A 19,711-nucleotide genomic window follows, 5' to 3' on the forward strand; every position below is an offset into this window, starting at 1 on the left:
ACATTTCCTTGCAAGTCCTGGGCTAGATCAGTGTCATTACAGGCCACACTTAGAAACTCTGACAAAAATCATTTATTTGTGATTGTGCAATTTCAGTTAAAGCTCAGATGCCTATAAATCACCAGGATGCACATTTAAGAAACCTTGCACAGGCCACTTAAAACGTAAGGAGTAATTCTTCTTTACATCAAACCTTATTGACTCTTTAATGGTAAACCCTTTACATTACATTGCCATATGGCCTGATCATACTACTAAGAGAGCTGTTTCAAATTATTGCATTTTTTCCCCCTTTTGGTTAAACAGAAGTAAATCACAAAGCAAACATGACAACTGAAATGTTCTCTTTCAAATAAAAAACATGTGATCATGGAAGGACTGTGCTGAATGGCTTTTAGAACCCATGTTACTGCATTGTTATAGGGCGGCGATAGCAGGTCCAGCAGATACGTGGAGAGTGAAAGCTTTTGGCACACTATTTTTTACAAGAAGTAACTTGAACATCCACATAGAAACTCCCCTGAAATAGTACATTACAGGAACCCAGACACTGTTAGGCTTGGATCATAAAGATGTGGTTGACTATTTAAAGTGCCACAAACACAAACATGCTGCATCTCTAATGAAACGGAAAGATATTTTGTTATTGTTTCTAGATTAAACATTAGTTATACAAATATCCCTTTGCTTGAATTTATGTACACAGCTCACCAAAAACACAATTCAAAGCTTTCTGTATGTGAAAGGATGGGGTATAATTCCACAGCTAATTGTCTTCTGCATCTTTGACGTGGGGAGAAAAATGTTTGGGATAAATTCTGCCCTCATGTTTGACTTCCGTGATGTAACACAGCAGGATTTGGTGTCTCTAAAATTGGGAAAATGTGGGGTTTTCCCCTCCTTCCTCCATCCTTTCTGACCAGTGGTGGAGCCAATGAGCACTTTGTGGCATTAGCTCTCCAAAAGAAGTACCGCTGCACACAAATACCAGCTTCTTGCGTGTCTGTGATCATGCTAACTTCCAAAAATAGCCTCGCCCTGTGCCAAAGGTAGGAAATTCTTCTTCATAAGTGTGCTACGTAAAACTAGAGTTCCCTTCCAGGAGTAGAGGGAAAATCACCTCAGGTACTGTACTGCAGACGAGGCTGCGGGACAAACAGGTCTGCTGAGAATGTTCCAGGCAGCATTTTTAATAATTCAGTCTGTATGCTAAAAATAACATTGGCTTCCTCCAGAAAAGACTAAACAGCCAGATCCAAAACAAAATAAAATGACAAGCAAAATCATTTTCTTTTCCTAAGTTATCCTAAACATTTCCTATTGCAATTCTATCATGGCGTTTGGAAATTGCAGTAGACCTTTGGGCCCAAATTCGGTAAAACCCTTACCAATTTGAGTAACCCCATTGGAGTAATCAGATTATTCCTCCAAGTAAGGAATGCCCAAGTGAGCATAGCATTGCAAAATCTGGCCCTGAAATAGGAAAAAAAGAAAAGGAGGACTTGTGGCACCTTAGAGACTAACCAATTTATCTGAGCATAAGCTTTCGTGAGCTTATGCTCAAATAAATTGGTTAGTCTCTAAGGTGCCACAAGTCCTCCTTTTCTTTTTGCGAATACAGACTAACACGGCTGTTACTCTGAAACGCGAAATAGGAAAGACTCCCATTGTCTCTGATGGACTTTGGATCAGGTTCTAAATCCAAATGGAAGTATTAAAATGTATGCCCTCTCTCTCGTTTTAGTTTAACATGCATTACATATGTCTAGAAGAAAGAAAAACCCTCTTAAAATACAAATTTCTGTACAAAACCAGTTTCCTTTCAATCAATACTAATGCAAGCTGTTTTAAACATTTAAACCATTAGCTAGTAACTTAGTATTTTTAATATAATCTAATTTTAAAAGTCATAATAAAAGGTATATAATAAAACCAGAGTTTCATTTTTATAAAACACTGTATAAAGTAATAATTTTACATCCACAATCTTTATTTCAAAAACAGATTCTTTCAAAACCCTGCCAAATCTAGGGTATTGATTTTTATTTTTTTTTTACTCATTGTGGAAAAAGGTCAAGAGACAAGGTATGTCATTGTCTCATTGCACAGCAAATAAGTTTACAGGAAAACTACATATATGCTGCTTTTAAAAGGTTTGGGAGCAGTCTTTAAACTTCCTAACACAAATGTTCTCCTTTAAAACCATTCATTTCCAAAACGTTTTTTTGTTTTCAATTCAAACCCTCCATTCACAAACATAAGCACTCAATTGCTGATAAGCAAAAAATAAGATTTGTTTTTCAAGTCAATAAAAGTTCTGAAGTTGCAGTGAGTACAGCTGGATGGTATACAAGATAACACAGAAGCTAGTATATGAAATCAACATAAGAATATAAGATAAAAAACAAACGAGAAACCTTAAAGTTCACATACTTTAACAATAAAATAGTAAAAGTACTCTGGTGCTTAGTTTGTAAAAAGATTTACTATATACAATAATACAATTTTCCCCATTTGACTCAGGTTAAAACATTTTAAATGACTTTCCTAGAGAAGTTTATATACTTTCTTGAAACCCTATTTTACAATAAGATTTAATTACAAACAACATTATATAATCAGAATTTCTTTCTGTGGATGTTTTAAGCTGTTCAGCTATAAAAGTTAGTAGATAGAAGATAACATGGATACGAAAAACAGTATTATAGTTTAAACCAATCATCATAACATTACACCTAAATTTGAGGATTGAATGTATTGTTAGTGAAAGCTTGAAACACAGAATGGAAATGTTCTTAATGATGCCTGGAAAAAGCTATTACTGACTAAAGGATTGTATTGCAGTCACGTTTGCTGTATTTTTCTACAAGTAGCGCATAATATGAAAACAAAGTAATTACAATTAAATAAGAGTATTTGAAAAAAAACTCTTGGAACTGAATCACTGCTTGTTTATGTAATTAAAGTCTTTCATTGAAACTAGAGCTGCACCTATTTAACTTTCAGATTTAGTCCGGTAAAGCCCTACTTTACCACTCCAGGGGCTTACAGCTTTTCAGTCCCAGGGCTTTACTTTCTGGAGGCACAACCAGACCAAAAACGTTTATGAAGGAAGAGGATGAGGTGAGTCCCACAAGGGGAAATGGATCTTTGTCGTTCTTGAAAGACAGCTGCTGCTGAATACAGACCAGCCAATATTCCTGTTTCTGATACCATAGTTGGTAAAGTATAGTCACATAGTATTTCTACAGGATTTTTTTTATCGTTGTGTTTTACACACACAATGTATAAAAAGAAAGTTCCTTGACTTCATGTAGAATTCAAGGGAATAGATAGGCAAGTAAGAGGTTTTTTGTTTTGTTTTTACCAAAGCTGAAAATGATGTTAATTGTTTTGTGTTATTTTACAGTACTTGGACTTTGCAAATAAAGTAACAGTGAAATGTTTAAGTATCCATTTTAGGAGGAAGTGCCATCCGACTCTTATTTTCCATGAAAAAGAAAATGAAGCATACAAATGGCACGTTTTACATGTGAGTTACAACTTGTTCTTGAATATGGAAAGCTGAGCAGTCGGTGAAGTAGCTAAAGGGGTAAAAGGCAACAGCCAAATTGTCTGTTGCCATTTAACACTATTGTAGAAATCTCTGACAGATTTAACTTCACTTAGCTGTGATATGATCTTCTCTCTAGGCCAGGGAAAAGAATGCATCTATCTGATATGATCTTTTCTGTTTGTCTAGCCCTCTCCCACTCTGTTTATAATTATAGCTTAAAGCCTAAATGTGCAAAAAACCAAAAACCACACCCCCAAAACCACCTCTAAATTTTATTAAACCTGATTTTATGGAGATTCGGTTTTATAGTCCAAACCAAGCTAAAACAAACAAACAAAAAGGTACACACATGAGTACAGAGAAACTTGTTGTGTAGTGTGGCCTGGTATTTTTTAAAGAGTTATAAAACCCAGATAAAAAAATGTAAAATATTTCTGTGTAAAGATCACATTTCCTCAGCTCTGGTTCTGAGTGTCATCACTACTTTTATTTTGACTCATTAGGTGAATGATCTGGTTTCACTGTGCAATTTATTACTAATTCAATTAAATTTAACTGAAAATTTGAAAAGCCTCAAGACAACATGAGGGGAAAAAAAGGCATACAGATTGCTTAAAAGTACTGTAAGTTTTCTCCTAATACTACAGTTGATCTGATAACATTTAGATTAATTCATTTAACTCAGCATCTAGGGTCAGATTCTGCCCCCAGTTACACCAGTGTAAATCCAGAGCAAATCTAATGAGATTATAGGTGCTATAAAAAACCTAGGAAGTCAATGGCAAAAACTCCCATTGACTTCAATGAAGATAGGATTTCATCCCTAAAATAGACAGAGTTGACCTAAATTGTAATAGTGCTGCAGTCAGAAAGTTGTGGTGGTCACATTCACAAGATGATGCGTAAGGCTTTCTCGAAGCTGACTTTTTATGTCACAGATCTTTTATAAACTGATAAAGGGGTTAGCCGAAGCTCTGAAAAGTCACCAAAGGAAGTGCCCGTCTTTGCCTGAGAAAGGTTGTCAGAATTGGGCTTCTAGGTCAGAAAGTTTTCAAGAATGTAGTAATTTGAATACAAGGTTTCCTTAAACCCCATTTTTCTCCTCTATCCTATGTATTTCCTCTTGAGACAGCCCTCTCATCTTTGACTCATGCTATGAAAAAAACAACCATTTAAGAAGTCTGCAATAGTGTACAATTTCTCCATTTCTGTAATTTTGGGGGGCACATGCGGAGGCCATTTGAGCTTCCCCTATAAGTATTTTATTACACAGAATATTATTCTCTCTTCAGGTACTTTTTGGAGCAGTTTTCATATGTATTTGTACTGAGAGACCATGTAACGCAGCTCATTGACAGGTCAGCCCCATAGCATGTTTGGGTGTCTGCTACACGTCACTGTTAAAACATAGCAGACTTTGTTAAATAGTTTCCTGAAATCAGTTAGTTAGGGAGGAGATTGATCAACCAGACAACCCATGATACTCAAGATGGATGCATCACTAACTGCATCAATTGCTGTCGCCCTTATCTTCTATTCCCCTAACACTCCCATTACTTGTCACCAGGCTGTGTTATACTGTGTGTCTTAACTAAGGCCCTGTTCCTGAAAAGACTTAAGCACGTGAACAGTCCCCTTGACTTAAATGGAAATACTCACTGTGTAAAGTTAATCATGTGTGTAAATCTGCAAGATTGGAGCCAAAGAGCCTCAAAGCACATATTACTAGGTATAGTACTACTGGGAATAGTACCACTGAGCTCAAATGAAGACCTACATGGAACTAATCACAATAGTTTGGCAGTAGGTGCTTGCAGCCCTTATACTTATGATTTTCAAGGCAGGGGACACTGTCCTTAATTTGTCTGTAAAGTGCCATACACACTTATCATGCCATGGAAATAATAATATATAATAAAACAACTGGTTTCAGAATAACAGCTGTGTTAGTCTGTATCCGCAAAAAGAACAGGAGTACTTGTGGCACCTTAGAGACTATTCCTGTAAGCACTGTAAATAAGAAGGGAGTGTTAAGATGAAGTGTGTCAATGAGGAAAGCCCAAAATCTACACACACACACAGAGAAAATATCTTGAATTTAAGAAGGGCAGTTATGGAGTGGCATTCAGTTTTCATTTTCCACCACTATTCTTAGAAAAGCAAAGTTGTGGAACAGTTAACGTATCAAGGGAATAAAAGAATGCCAGTGAATTTGGTTCCCTATCTAAATTTGTTTTAAAGTGGCATGAGCAGGCTAGCTTTCACTGTTGCGTCAGTGATTCCTCCCCCCCGAAATATAGTACTTTTCACAAAGAGCCCTAGAGAAAGACAAGGGCAAATGCCTATATGGTGGAAACCGCTCAGACTGACCTTGGATATTGTGAAACTCCATTTGCAATGAAATCCTGACCTTTTTCCTAAGTGTATTTTAATATGCAGAAATTGTTTGCTTAGGAAACTTCACGTATAATCCAACAGTTCTGTGGAATAGAAGGACTTTAGCATGGGGCTGATTTTGAGAGGTGCTGAGCACTTGCATTTGTGATTGACTTTGGTGGGCTAGGGGTGCTCACTACCTTCAGGATAAGGCCCAATCAAAGAGTTCCATTGTATGAACTAATATAAACTAAACATAAATCGAATGAGATCAGCCTTTCCTCTTGTACCACAAACCAGACACATTACAGCAGTGTCTTTAATTGATCTGTTTGATAATCTTCAATTTGATCAGCCTCAAAAGAGGCAGGCATGAGAACTCACAGCAGTAATAAACAGAAGGGTGATAATTAGTCATGAATATTCTCTCTCCTCTCTTCCTCCCCTCCCCCACCACTTTCCCACTTCATTGCTGCGTATCAGCACAAATTGAAGCTGAAGCCAGACCTCTCTTTTAATGACAGGGGTGATAAGAGACACGAAGAAAACAGCAAACTGTCTGGTCTGCTCAGGAAGTTGGGAATCAGTGGCATTGTCCATCAGGGAGGCCAACAGAATGCCGTCAGTGCTAAAACAATGCTTCAGCTCAACTTCAGGGAAATTGAGTCAGTCAGCACTGGCTTGGACAAGCACACTGACATTGGAGATAAAATGGCAAATGGAGCAAAAGAGAGGGAGCTGACCCTCTGCGTGGTATGAGTCTCGTTGCCAGGGCTTTATCACTTTGATGGAGGCAGTGCACAAGTTAATCAACACGAGAGCATAATGAATATGTACCTCTTAGGAGAGCATATGCAGACGTTAGGTTACTACACTTATTATCTTTGTGCAAAAGTCAACTGAGTTACATGCCTAATATGGTCAAGTATTAGTCACTCTTTTAATTTCCCAGATGAAGCCTGAGAAAATGTCTTGGCAAAAATTAGTCTTTGGTCCAGATAAAATTCCTCCTGAGTTTGGGCTGGATGAGAAGACCACTGACTTTAAAGGGCTTTGAATCAGGCTTTCAGTTGCTCAACACAAGTGTTCTTTACTGGAGATTTTTATAGGCCAGCTACTGTTACAGTGTATCCAGTTTGAGCCCAGATACTCTTCAGGAACATGAGATTCATGTATGGACAGTGACGTATGTAAACATGTGGAATAGTCTCACAAGGAGAGTACAAGAAGCCGTACAACTCAGGACTTTTGAAAACTAGACTGGACACTAGAGATGGAATCCTGGCCCCACTGAAGGCAATGGCAAAACTATAATTGACATCAGTGGGGCCAGGATTTCACCCTAGAAATGTACCATAGGGCACAATCCTGCATTTGCATGGAGATAAACTGGGTGAGCCAACTCCAGCTTCTATGATTCTATAAACACAATGATAATCCCAGTTTGGGACTCTGCAGACACCAATGAAGGCTTCCACTTAATGAGATCTTTTGAAGTGTAACAGGTGCCGATGATAAGAACGATGAGAATTCTAGGGAAGATGAATAAAATTAAATCAACTACACTTGCACGTACCATTTATTATGTAAATCCTGAGTATGGTGAAAAAAAGAAACTTAAAACATGGGACAATATACTATTTTGTAAAAAGAAAAAGAGTACTTGTGGCATCTTAAAGACTAACAAATTTATTTGAGCATGTGCATATATACAAATTTAAAACACACACACACACATTGGTTAAATAAGTGGCCACATTGCAGCTGAAGGCTGAAATCTTAATTACAATGCATTGATTTTTGCTTCCCCCCACTGCAACATAGAAAACTTATTCAAGCAGGCTTTGTCTATATTAGAAAGTTGTACTGCTTTAACTACACTGGTCTAGTTAAAGTGATATAACTCCCCCGGTGTGGATGCAGTTATAGTGGTATAAAGATACTTTATACCGTATTCCCATATGGAAGGGGAATAATTACAAATCACCTTTATATCAATATACATTCATCCACACTAAAGCTTTCACCACTAATGAATTCAGTCCAAAAAAAAAAAAAAATCACACGCCTAACTGAAATAGTTATACCAGTAAAACTTCTAATGGTAGACCAGACCTTAAAGATGCACATGTAAATACACATTCTTTCTCTCTGATATTGTGTATCCAGCCAGCCAGCTCCACACATGTGCACAGAAAAAAACCTTTGGGTTAACTTGCAAAAAAATCTGAAAAGTAAATAACTTGAAACCACATTTTATGACAAACAAAACTGAGTTGTTCAAATCTTCTAGAGAAATTTAGTGAGCTTTACTGATAGTGGGATCCTTTTAGAAGGCAGCAGAGACGCAAAATGAGAAGAGGTCATTTCCAATTGTGACATAACAGAAGAATACCATTCTAGCTATCAGCCCATCTTTTCATTAATAAATCCATTTTTTTGTTGTTAATTACTGAACTGTATTATGTTGTAGCTTGTGTTCCATTATGCCCTGATCTTTTGAAAACTCTTGTGGAAGTGAATGGGACTTTTACTTGCGTAAGGAATAAAGAATTGGGTAAACACATTCTGATCCTACAAGCACTTGTTACCAGGCAGAGAGCTTATTATTGCGGGTGAGAGGCTCTTTAAATGTAATTGCCATAGATAATTTTTAATTATGTCTGAAGATTATTTTCCTCATCATTTCCTCTTCCTGTCATGTTTTTCATGTGTTTTTACTATATTGTTAAAGTTGTTTGATTTCACGGGGATTAATTATGTAGTAAGAAATGTGAACGAAGGTGGTGGAATCAGGTATTCAGTGCTTATAAGGCAAGCTGCTGATGCATGCTTAAAAACCTTTGACACATTCACTGATCTGCTCAGCAAGGTGAAAATGAAAACTGGCCTACTGCTATATTGCTAAATTTTAACTCTGCCACAGAAATACAGTGCATCACTTTTAAAAACCATTTATTCATTTAAGAAGTGTTAGTAGGTTTGCCAGTCATTGCTACGTAAGTATCAGAAACGAAAATGATAATCACAACAGTGAGCTTGTTATTTACCATTGTGGACCGCATCCAATACTACCTTTATGACCCTGAGGATGTCATATGGGCCACAGCTGTGTGTTGATTGGGTCGCAAGTGGCCCACGGGCCACAGGTTGAGAACCACTGGTTTAGAGAAATGTTGTAAAGTAATAGAATAATCAAATCTCTATTTAACAGGGTATTACCATATTACAGAGTTAACCTCTTTACAACATCCAAGCCATGTGATTAATGGGGATTTCATTAATTTGAGTGAAACTACTGTCTCTACTCATATTTAGCAAGCCAGGCATTTCTATCAAAAATTATTTAAAAAAATTGGACAGGTGTGCTCTCTCCCCCCATCCCCCCCAGGGGTGGATGCACAGTGTTAGATATTTGGTTACCATTTAATCAAAATTCAAAGAATCTATCTGTCCTCTGTCTATTTTTCTGGGTACATTATTGATGTATTAATTTTTCCATAACAACCTCCTAAATTTTTGGGAACCATTTCTCTAGTTCTGGGCTATTTTTCTTATTCCAATTAGAGGTTATCAGTAGGCTAGTGGCTGCTAACACATGAAAGATTAACTCTCATTTCTTTGAGCATGACCATTTCTGCTAAGAAATCTCCAGAGATTATTTTGATACAGACCTAGGGTTGAAGCATTTCACAGAAAAAGAATCCTCCTGTCCTCCTCAATGGATAATAAAATCTGAGTTTCATTTTGTCTTTGGACATGTCACCTCCAATATTTCCCTTTACGGACTCACACTTATATCATGACTGCTTGACAAAAATACCCAAACTAGTATATTTTAATTCTATAATATGGATGTCTAAAGGTACATCCCTATCACTCTTCTACCATCACTACTTTGTGATGATGTAAATGTAATATCTGATGAAGGAGAATGTAATTCACTTTTTATTCAACAAAAACCTCTTTTTTTTAAATAAAAACATTCTCCCTCCCCCCAAATTTGAGTTTAATCAAAAAGCCATTTTCTGTCTAAAAACATTTTGATGGACACATTCCAACAGCTGTGATCATCATATATTATCTCCCTTTCTTGGATATATGTTTAGTTAATAACCTCAAACAGTTAAAGGCTAAGTTGTGACTTGGACTACAGGCCTGGGCTGAAAAGTAAAAACCCCTTTTACACTGCTACCGTGGCTCTTCGGACCTTGGATTCACTTACTTTCTACCCAGAAGCAGGTGGGCAGGAAGCCGGAGGAGAGGGAAGAGGTGGGGAATGAGTGGGTTCTTGTATCCACCCACTCATGTGGCGTCAGCATGAGAGGGGGGTTAATAATTTGCTGTGTTACAGGCCAATATATATCCCGGAGCCACAATTCCTTTCCTTGCACAAAACAACTATATGCTGCCCCTTGTTATTGGTTGTGTCCTAGAGACACAATCTAGCCCTAAATGTCGTCATTACCAATCATACTTGATTAATTGTCTATAAGCACTCTTTCTACCTGCATCTCAATCAGTCACTGACAATTGTCAGAATCAGATATCAGTAGACGATAACTGGAGATAATGTAGGATTTTAATGTTTAAAAGAGACGCTCAAGAGTTATGTTTATCTTACGTGCCAAACAGCCACAAAAATTACCTGTATTTAAAGAAAGCCATTTAAATGTGCAAAGAGAAAAACAACCGGGGGGGGGGGGAAAGGGGCGCTATGGGCCCCTCCATGAAGCTGGCACATAGGTTGCTTTATTTTCCCTCAAACACTTCTCATTACAAAACAAATGATCCATGAAAGGGTTAAAGTAAAGCACGGTAGGATAATTTTACATTCTGAACATGTCCTGAACGTATTCTTCAGCATGCTCGATAGAGAAGGAAATCCAAGCAGTGGCCTTTCACATGACATCATAAAAGCCTAATTTATCACCAGCCACCAAACATCTAGAAAATCATAACATCCTTTCAGGAAAACCATGTGCAAAATAATCAGATTTACTTTGATGAAAGCTTTAGAATACAAGTCCAAGTAGGACGCTACAAATAGTAACCCTTTGCAGGTACTTGCCACAGCTAACACCTCAGACTCATGTTTTGCCCAATAGGAGGCTGCTGTATTTCCTGCTCATAAATAAATTTATTTTTATATTGTATATGTATCCCACCAAATCAGACTGTTGAAGACAAAGGGTCAGATCCTGGCCAACGTGAAGTCTGCTGTGCACCACTCTGGTGACAGAAAGCAGCTTTAAGAATGGCCTAAGTGGCCAACTGAGGACCTCCTTTGCATAGGAAGATCCCTCCAGCAGTGCAGAGATGATTTAGATGGTCTTATGCTCCCCTAACCCTCACAGTCCTGGGGCAGGTGCCTCAGGGCTGTAGTCTGAGCACTGCTTTTATGATCCTTAGCTACTGGAATGGCCACTGGAGTGGAAATTTGGTATAAAGACACCATTGCCTCCCTCCCCTTTTGGTTTCTGAGCTGAGCATGCTCAAATAGCTCCAAGAGCTGGGCTCACAATTTAATCTAGGGATCTCAAACTCAAATCACCACAAGGGCCACATGAGGACTAGTTCATTGGCCCGAGGGCCACATCACTGACACCTTTTCATATAAAGATACAAAAGCCCCCCATGTCTTCCGCTTGCCCTGCCCCCACTCCACTCCTTCCATGAGGCCCCACCCCTTCCTTGCCCCCATTCCAACCCCTTCCCCAAAGTACCCACCCCAACTCCACCCCTCCCCGCTCCTATTCCAACCCCTTCCGCAAATTCCTGCCCCTTCTCCGCCGCCTCCCCTGAGCACGCGGCTCCCCGCTCCTCCCCCCTCCCTCCTGGAGAGCGCTAAGCGCCTGGAGGTAGGCAGAGGAGCGGGGATGCGGGGCGCTGGGGGGTAGGGAGGGAGGCCAAGTGAGGGGAGCTTGGTGGCAGCAGGAAATAACTCTGGGAGGGGGCAGGGAGCTTGGTGGGCTGCAGCAAATAACTCCACCCGCTGTTTGAGACCCCTGATCTAATTCATCAAAAAAGGCTCACTTATACATTACATGGCCTGATTTTCAGCGCCAAGCACCTGCAGCTTGTTGAGTTCAGTCGGAGATGTGGGTGCTCAACACCTCTGAAAATCAGGCTGCACAGTCACATCAGCCTGTAGTTGGAGTACGAGGGAATATCTCTGAGTTAGTTGTGGATCATCCTCAAGGTTGGCTGAAGTGTTCTACCAACATCATTTGTTAAATGCAATGACAAAAATTTGAATCCTAATCTGGGCACAAGGAAGCCCTCCACACACCATTACCTACACACTGCATGTAAGTTGTACATTTCATCCGAGGATCCAAAAATACTTTACAAAGATGAGAGATAGTTCTGTCTGTCTGTCTATCCAGCACTCAAGGCATTCAGTGTATTCTAAATGGGTGGTTTTTTTGGCTCAGTGAAAATACACATGGACTTATCATAATGTTATTCTAAATCTCCAGTTAACATTAATTCAAGAAGTGAAACATGACTGCAAAATCAAATGATCTTGCATTTACAAAATAAAACAAATGAGTGCATTTCTTTGATTTAAAAATTAGGTATTCTAGAACATAAAATATGTGCATTGTCATATATTAAGTAAACAACATATTTAAAACTCTCATTGTCCTTTGAGCGAACTGGCCAGCATTTATGTAACATTCTTGGACTGTAACAGTAAATTCAGATAACTGAGCAAAGTGCCTTCGAATCTGGCCTTAGAACTCTTACTTACTGGTCAAAGCCCAAGTCTTGCTGATGTGACATGAAAAAATAAACTTACTTATTGTTTTATGTTTTCAGAGATTTGTAATAAAAGCAAATTCTTATGTTACTAGTCAACTTTTGAGAATGAAAACAGGAATACTATGCACAAAGGATGCTGGATCCAGGGAAGGACACAAGCTCCCTATGCAGGAAATTTTTCAGAACACTTTTTTTCTCTCTCTCTCTCTCTCTCTTCTTTAAAAGGAACAAACAAAGACAACAACACAACAAATCACCATAAACCACAAATTCAATAAAGCTAATAAAATTATCTTTCGGTAAAATAAGACAAACATTTCTTCCATCTTCTCCTTTTTCTATTCCTCTTTCGCAACTTCATTTTCAGGCATTCTTTCTTCAGCGTTTGTACTTTCCCACAGACTACCTGGGCCAAATTAAGCATGGGGTAAGAGGTTTCATTCTCCACAGACTTCTGGGGAGTTGCACTTGCTTACATCAAGTCTGAATTTGGCCCATTTTTTCTATTTTTTTTCACTCTTCGGAAATGTTTTAGGTTTTTCCCACTTGTTAAACCTAGTTTCTCTCTTTTTCAAGACATTTTTTCATTTCTGATTTGATGTTTCTCTCCCTTTCTCTCTAACTCAATCTCTCTCACATTTCTCTGTTGAGCACTATTTCCTTCCCACATTTCCCATACCTTAGTTTCCCTCCATGCTCTCCAGTCACCTCGTAGTGAGATGCCCCTACTGGTCCTTTCCCCTCTTTTCTTCAACACTGATTTTTCATACTTCGTTCTCATGTTATTTTTCTCCATAGGTATTTTCCACCTCCAACTTCTTCTGCTCTGGTCTTCTCTCCCTATTCCCCGAACCTCATTTCCTTTTTACTTGTCCTCCCAGGGACTCTTGTGGGTCAATGATGTGTGGTAACTGCAAACCAAATTCCATCAGCCTCTGAATTTTGATGAATATTTTGCAGAGGGTGAGAGAAATTGCAGTGCCATCCACACAATGCAGATGAGCTGATACGGCTAAAACTACTATAGCATCTGGAAGCAAATGAAAAAAAAAGCATGCAAGATTCACTGAAGTCTAAGGGGCATCTTCTCACCTACAGTAACAAAAACAGACATTTACTACTATTACTGTTCACAGAAGTTGCCTACGAGTGAGGCTTCCATAAATTTGTCAATGCACTCATCATATATACATTAAACATATGCATAATATACTCCACTCCTTTTCACAGCATTGCTAAATGCAAAAAGCGCTTCTTTAAATTTGTTCTCTCTATGACCTTCTTCGCATAACTACCTTCAGTTAAATCAAGAAAGGACTTTTTGATCTGCTACCAAAAAAACCTTGATTATTTCACTCTGTAGCAGTCGAATAAGACAAGGCATTACAGAAAGGGGAAAATTAACATTTTCTAGTGATCCTTCCTTAATTACCAAACCTCTTTTACGTCCAAGAGAAAAAGAAGTCCAGAGCAATTTTCTGTGGAGCTCTATATGCAACAGTGGGCATTGAGTTGGAATCTCCCTAAGGCATCACCTGTGTGATATTTGAAATGCAAGATGCATCCATTACTTAATTATCCTGTGATTAAACTGTCCCTTAGACATTCAAACAGTAACCTACTGCCAAGTTTCAGGCTGAATTATTCTTCAATCAGGCTATAGATGGCCTCATCCTCCCCTGATATTCAATTGTCCCCCCCATTCTTATTAGTTTTCATTTACATGGTGGTAGCACACAGAGGCCAGGCAGATGTTCCATTCTACATTCCCAATACACGTAATAAATGACAGTCCCTACTTCAAAAAGCTGTCAGAATCAAATGTACTCCTGAAAAATGCAAGCAGAATACTTCTAAATCTCATTTCTTCTCTCCTGGGTAGGTCACTTATAATTCCTACCATTCGGCTTATTTGATTTTATCTATTTCCAAAGTCAGGGGGCAATATTACCCAACACAGAGAACAAGGACTGACAGAACTGTCATGTATCTGTGGAGAAACTAAAAAGCAGCTGAAATAATGGGCTAGATAAATATCTCGGTAGTTTTATTCTGCTAGTAATGTGAGCAAGGCTCAAAGTAGAACTATTGCTGATAAATCAAAGTAGTTCTGGATTAAAATAGCAATCTAATGTGACTATAAGAGACCCCCAGAGAAGGAGGACATGTGAGACTAGGACAATGTACCTTAGGATCATATTTTGCTCTTTCTGTTAAATAGATTTGCACTCTAGGCGATGGGATTTCCAGATCCTCACTTCTACTAAATATGGTCAATGTTTAAATAAATACAGTCAATACAGAAATATCTGCTTTCCGATCTTTGCGTCTACTTATGTGTTTTGCTCTGTCTGACTAATCTGAGAATGACTTCTAACTCACCTCTCTGTTGGACATAATGTAAAACAGAATAGCAACAGTGATTGATATCTTGGGACAGATTTTCATAACAGTGTGTATGCATTGCTGACCTATTTGCTGGCCAACTGCATATTAAAATGACCAGTTAGATAACTAACTGGCCATTTGCACATGCAATTACTATTGTGTGTGATCTGTATGATCAATCATGGTTACTTGCATGCAAAAATTAGGCACATAGGTCCTGATTCTCCATTACCCTGTATCTTAGATAGTCGTTTATACTCCTGCATAAAGTTGGTATGAGATGCTACAAACCTGATTAAGTAAGTGTTTTACACTCATTTTGCACATGCTTTGCATAGGCGCAGACTAGACAAGGTACAATGCAGTGAAGATGCATGTTCATAAATGCATGCACAGAATTAAGAAAATCTAGTCCCCTATTATGAGTATATGTTCATCAGAAATGACAATGTACAACATATCCAATAAACGTATGACAAGACAAAGCAGCATATATAAGGATTATCCAATTCACATAGACTAACATTTGAAAATTTGGGTGCCTAAAGCTAGGCACCAACATTCATATTTAGACACCTAATGAAAAGTTCAGGTATCTTCAGAGGTCTGCAGGAACTGTAGTTTTCAGCACCTTTGAAAATAAATCCCCTTTGCCCAGATGCCGAAATATAGATTTAGGCACCTAATTTTACATACCTAACGTTGAAAGTTTTGACCATATTGCGTACTCGTAACTGTTAGAATCACAAACTAAGTAAACCCCAGCAGTTCAGTAAAACTCTCCAATATGTCTAGCAGCATATTGTGTATAAATAATTTCCATTCTTTTGTGTTCTCATATATATGACCACATCCTGATTTACTATGCAGGCAAACTCCCACCGAAATAAACAGGAATGTGGCCAAGTAAGAATCATAGAATCATAGAATATCAGGGTTGGAAGGGACCTCAGGAGGTCATCTAGTCCAACCCCCTGCTCAAAGCAGGACCGATCCCCAGTTAAATCATCCCAGCCAGGGCTTTGTCAAGCCTGACCTTAAAAACTTCTAAGGAAGGAGATTCCACCACCTCTCTATGTAATGCATTCCAGTGTTTCACCACCCTCCTAGTGAAAAAGTTTTTCGTAATATCCAACCTAAATCTCCCCCACTGCAACTTGAGACCATTACTCAAGGACTGAGTAAACAAATGGCTAAGGACATAGCAGCTTTTGGATATTAAATAAACAGGAGCTTTTTAATATTCGTCCTTAACATTGTCCATTATTGTTAGCATCTCATCAGGCTAAACTCCTGAAATGTTACAACATAAATAAAGTATATATTTTTACCCTGTGCCTGTCTCATTTCCTGCTCTTCTATTGCCTTTATTTATTCTTCCTTTATCTGAGCTTGATGCAAAGCTCATTCAAGTACATGGGAATTTTTTGACTGTCTTCAGTGGACTCTGGATGAGAGGTCCTCTTTTGTGGGTATCAACAGTTGACAAGAAGCTTCTTCCCAACCTTTTCCCCTCTTTACATTGGCTGCTCTTGTCCATTCCCCAAGGTATTCTGTTCATGACTTTCCTTCTTTCTACTGGTGATCCCTCGTGATCATTCTTTGTTGCATTTTTCCCTGAGTCCCAGAAGGATTTTGCTCCTCTCCTACTGCTACCTGACCTTCAATTTCCCAATCTATTCCAGTTTCTGATCCTACTTTTTCATGAATCCCTGAACATCTGCTAACCACGACTCACTCAAATATCAATCCTGAATCCTTGGTCATTTATCTGTATGTGCAGCAGGTGTATAATTAACTTGGCCTCTTCTATTAATTAGCTTGCTAGTGGGAATAGCTCCTCACTTGCAAGGATTGGGGTAAATTATATTTGGATTTATTATTTAAGATTAGTAACTATTAAAATGAAGGCTACTGTATCTGCCACAGATGAAAAATCTATGTATATTATATTTATCAGTGTGAACCATACATTGTTTGATGGTTCCAAGTCCTTCTGGGAGTGTCACAAATCCACAAGATGTCTCTAAGTACTAGATTTTGCATTTGGATTTCTGATTTAGCTGAAGGATGTGTAAAAACACATGCAGCCAGACAGTTCCTTGGCTATACATCTGAGAAAGCTCTAGAGCAGAAGTTATTGCTTCCAAAGTCAATTGTAACTTATGCTCACTAAATTGGCTCCAGATCTGCCCTTTTCAGACAGTAGCAGAGGAATAATTTATTCTTTTTGTGAAAATCACCCATGTTTAGCTTAAACAGCCCCCCTTCCGATTCACTATCATTAATACCAAAGACATGTAGACCCAAAGATCCACAACCTTTGAAGGACAGCGGAAGAATGGTGAATCAAACATTATGGGTAGTGGTGTCTGTCAGCACTGCAAACTGTGCAACCTATTCCAAATACAAGAGATCTGCAGTGTGAATCTGAAAGCAGAATTTGTACTTTTGCTCCAATCATCAGGTTTCATGTTTAATTTCCTTTCCTATTTGCACCAAAGTAATTTATACCAAAAATCTTAAAGCTCATGAATGAGCGGTTCCAGTTTATAGTAACTTTGTGTTTTGATCCTAACACAACATGCATAGAGTTTTCTCACATGAAGGAAACTTGTATATAAATAGAATGCTATGAGTTCAGCTCAAACTGAGACACTTGCAGCTTGACAGGGGATCCTTTGATGGCACCAGCCACCTTATTCTATTTGATCCACTGTGGATGATACTTGGTGGACTTAACTCCCTGAAGAGAAACTGCTTCACGGAATACTGACAGAAATAATATCCTACCCCACTATTTTATAGAGACTTCTTCATGGGCAATCTTCAGCAGCACCAGCTACCCAGTGGGGACCTCTGATAACAGTTGCCTGAGGAAGGTAGGCTCCATTAAAACACTTGTTGCCAAAATGTGTAATGAATGGAGGGAGGGGAAGCAGAAGGGGAACTCACTCCTTCAACAGTGTTTATTAGTAGAATGAGCAACCGAGGCAGTGCTCAGTCTGGTGCTGAAATTAGATAGGGAGGTTTTATGATGGGAAATTTATTCTTTATATGACAGCTACACTTCTCATCATGGATCATAAAAATCAGATGATCCACCAGATTACTGCTCAATTGTAACTTGCGTCCACAATAAAAATGTTAATTTTCTCTATTGTTTTATGACACTGGCTGAGTTTGGAATGCTTTCAAGCAGGATACTGATGTTAGTTGTGGGTATAAACAGACCTGGAGTATTTATAAATAGTTATTTATGCAATAATTATTATTAGCAGTGGTAAGTGTGAGGAATGATACCAGGATCACTGATTCAATACTATCACCAGTCAGATTACTAAAAGATCACCACTGTAATGTAAACAAATAGTTCTATTTGTAATTGACATAAAAGGTATATGATAACCACTACATTTCTGACTCATTACCCTTTCCCCTTCAGACAAACATACTATCCTATTTCCTTTTATGATACAAAGCTCCTCCACAGCAATCAATTCAAGAATATAAAATTACAAGTTCTAACAATAAATAATAATATTAATAGTATAATTCCTTGCATTTACATAGTACCTTTTATCAGATAATTTCAAAGCAGCACAGACACAGAGAAAGGTCAATTGACTCTTCCGAATATGTATAGTAAGCCAGCGTCAGACCAGGGAGTAAAACTCAAGGTCTAGCCACTAGACTATGCAGCGGAAATAAGAGTTTTACAGCAGTGCAACATCACTGGAAGACATGCTACTGAAAGCAATTATTATAATAGATTCTCCTCAAAGGTTATCCTACATTTTGTTAAAACACTAATGTGGCAAAAATTCTGCGACACAGAAAGAAACCCCAACAGTGGAGACTAGAGGTAACAAATGTACCCAGCTTTGCCAGCAGAGCTTGTAATTTCTTTCACCTAACAAGTGTGTTCCTAACTAGGGGGATGATTAAAAGCCCGCTGAAATCAACAGACTCCCATTCCCATCAGTTGTGCACAGAGGTGCAGTGTTTGTGTGTTACAGTGAGCTGGGACCGAAGGCTATTTCTTTTTTTGTGTGATGAATTTCTTATTTATTTTAATAAAGAAACAGCCAGTGAAAAGTACACAACGGTAGCTAACTTACATCTTGTATATGTTTCCAAATACTGCACGTTTCACAGGATCATCAACAGAGTTATGCAACTGCGCAATTTTACAACTTGTCAAAGCTGCAAGACAAGTACTTACACAGACATAACATGTTTGGGTGGGGGTAACAGTAACGTAATAGGAGAAGACATACAAGAGCAGGCAAAAGAGGGGACAGTGGGGGGAGAGAGAGAGAAAAAGCGGAAAAGGTCAGGTGGAATGGAGGTCTGGCATTATTTGAGCCATCTCAACATTTTTTATCCAAATGTATCTAGAAACAGGGTCCAAATTTCTTCAAATTCATACAATTGCTCTCTACAGTGATAAGCTGCTAACTTAGACATGCCCGCATACCACCGCTCCATTCTGGACATAAGCCTACTCTTCTATTTTTGTAAAATCATGCGCTCAGTGATCATTGTAGCCCAAAGTCTTCATGGAGGAGTTAAACCCAGCTCAGCAGGGATATCACCTAGGATATAATTTTTGGCTGAGGT

General features: G+C 38.5%; 2 protein-coding genes across 2 annotated transcripts in view; one reads left to right on the forward strand and one right to left on the reverse strand.

The window, feature by feature from the left end:
* Positions 1–19,711, forward strand: part of FOXC1 (forkhead box C1) — a 41,580-nt gene that overhangs the window by 17,308 nt on the left and 4,561 nt on the right. The window lies entirely within an intron of this gene.
* The window catches only part of GMDS (GDP-mannose 4,6-dehydratase), a 550,209-nt gene that overhangs the window by 1,680 nt on the left and 528,818 nt on the right, over positions 1–19,711 (reverse strand). The window lies entirely within an intron of this gene.

Source organism: Lepidochelys kempii, chromosome 2, assembly GCF_965140285.1.
Source record: "Lepidochelys kempii isolate rLepKem1 chromosome 2, rLepKem1.hap1, whole genome shotgun sequence".
Taxonomy (NCBI): domain Eukaryota; kingdom Metazoa; phylum Chordata; order Testudines; family Cheloniidae; genus Lepidochelys; species Lepidochelys kempii.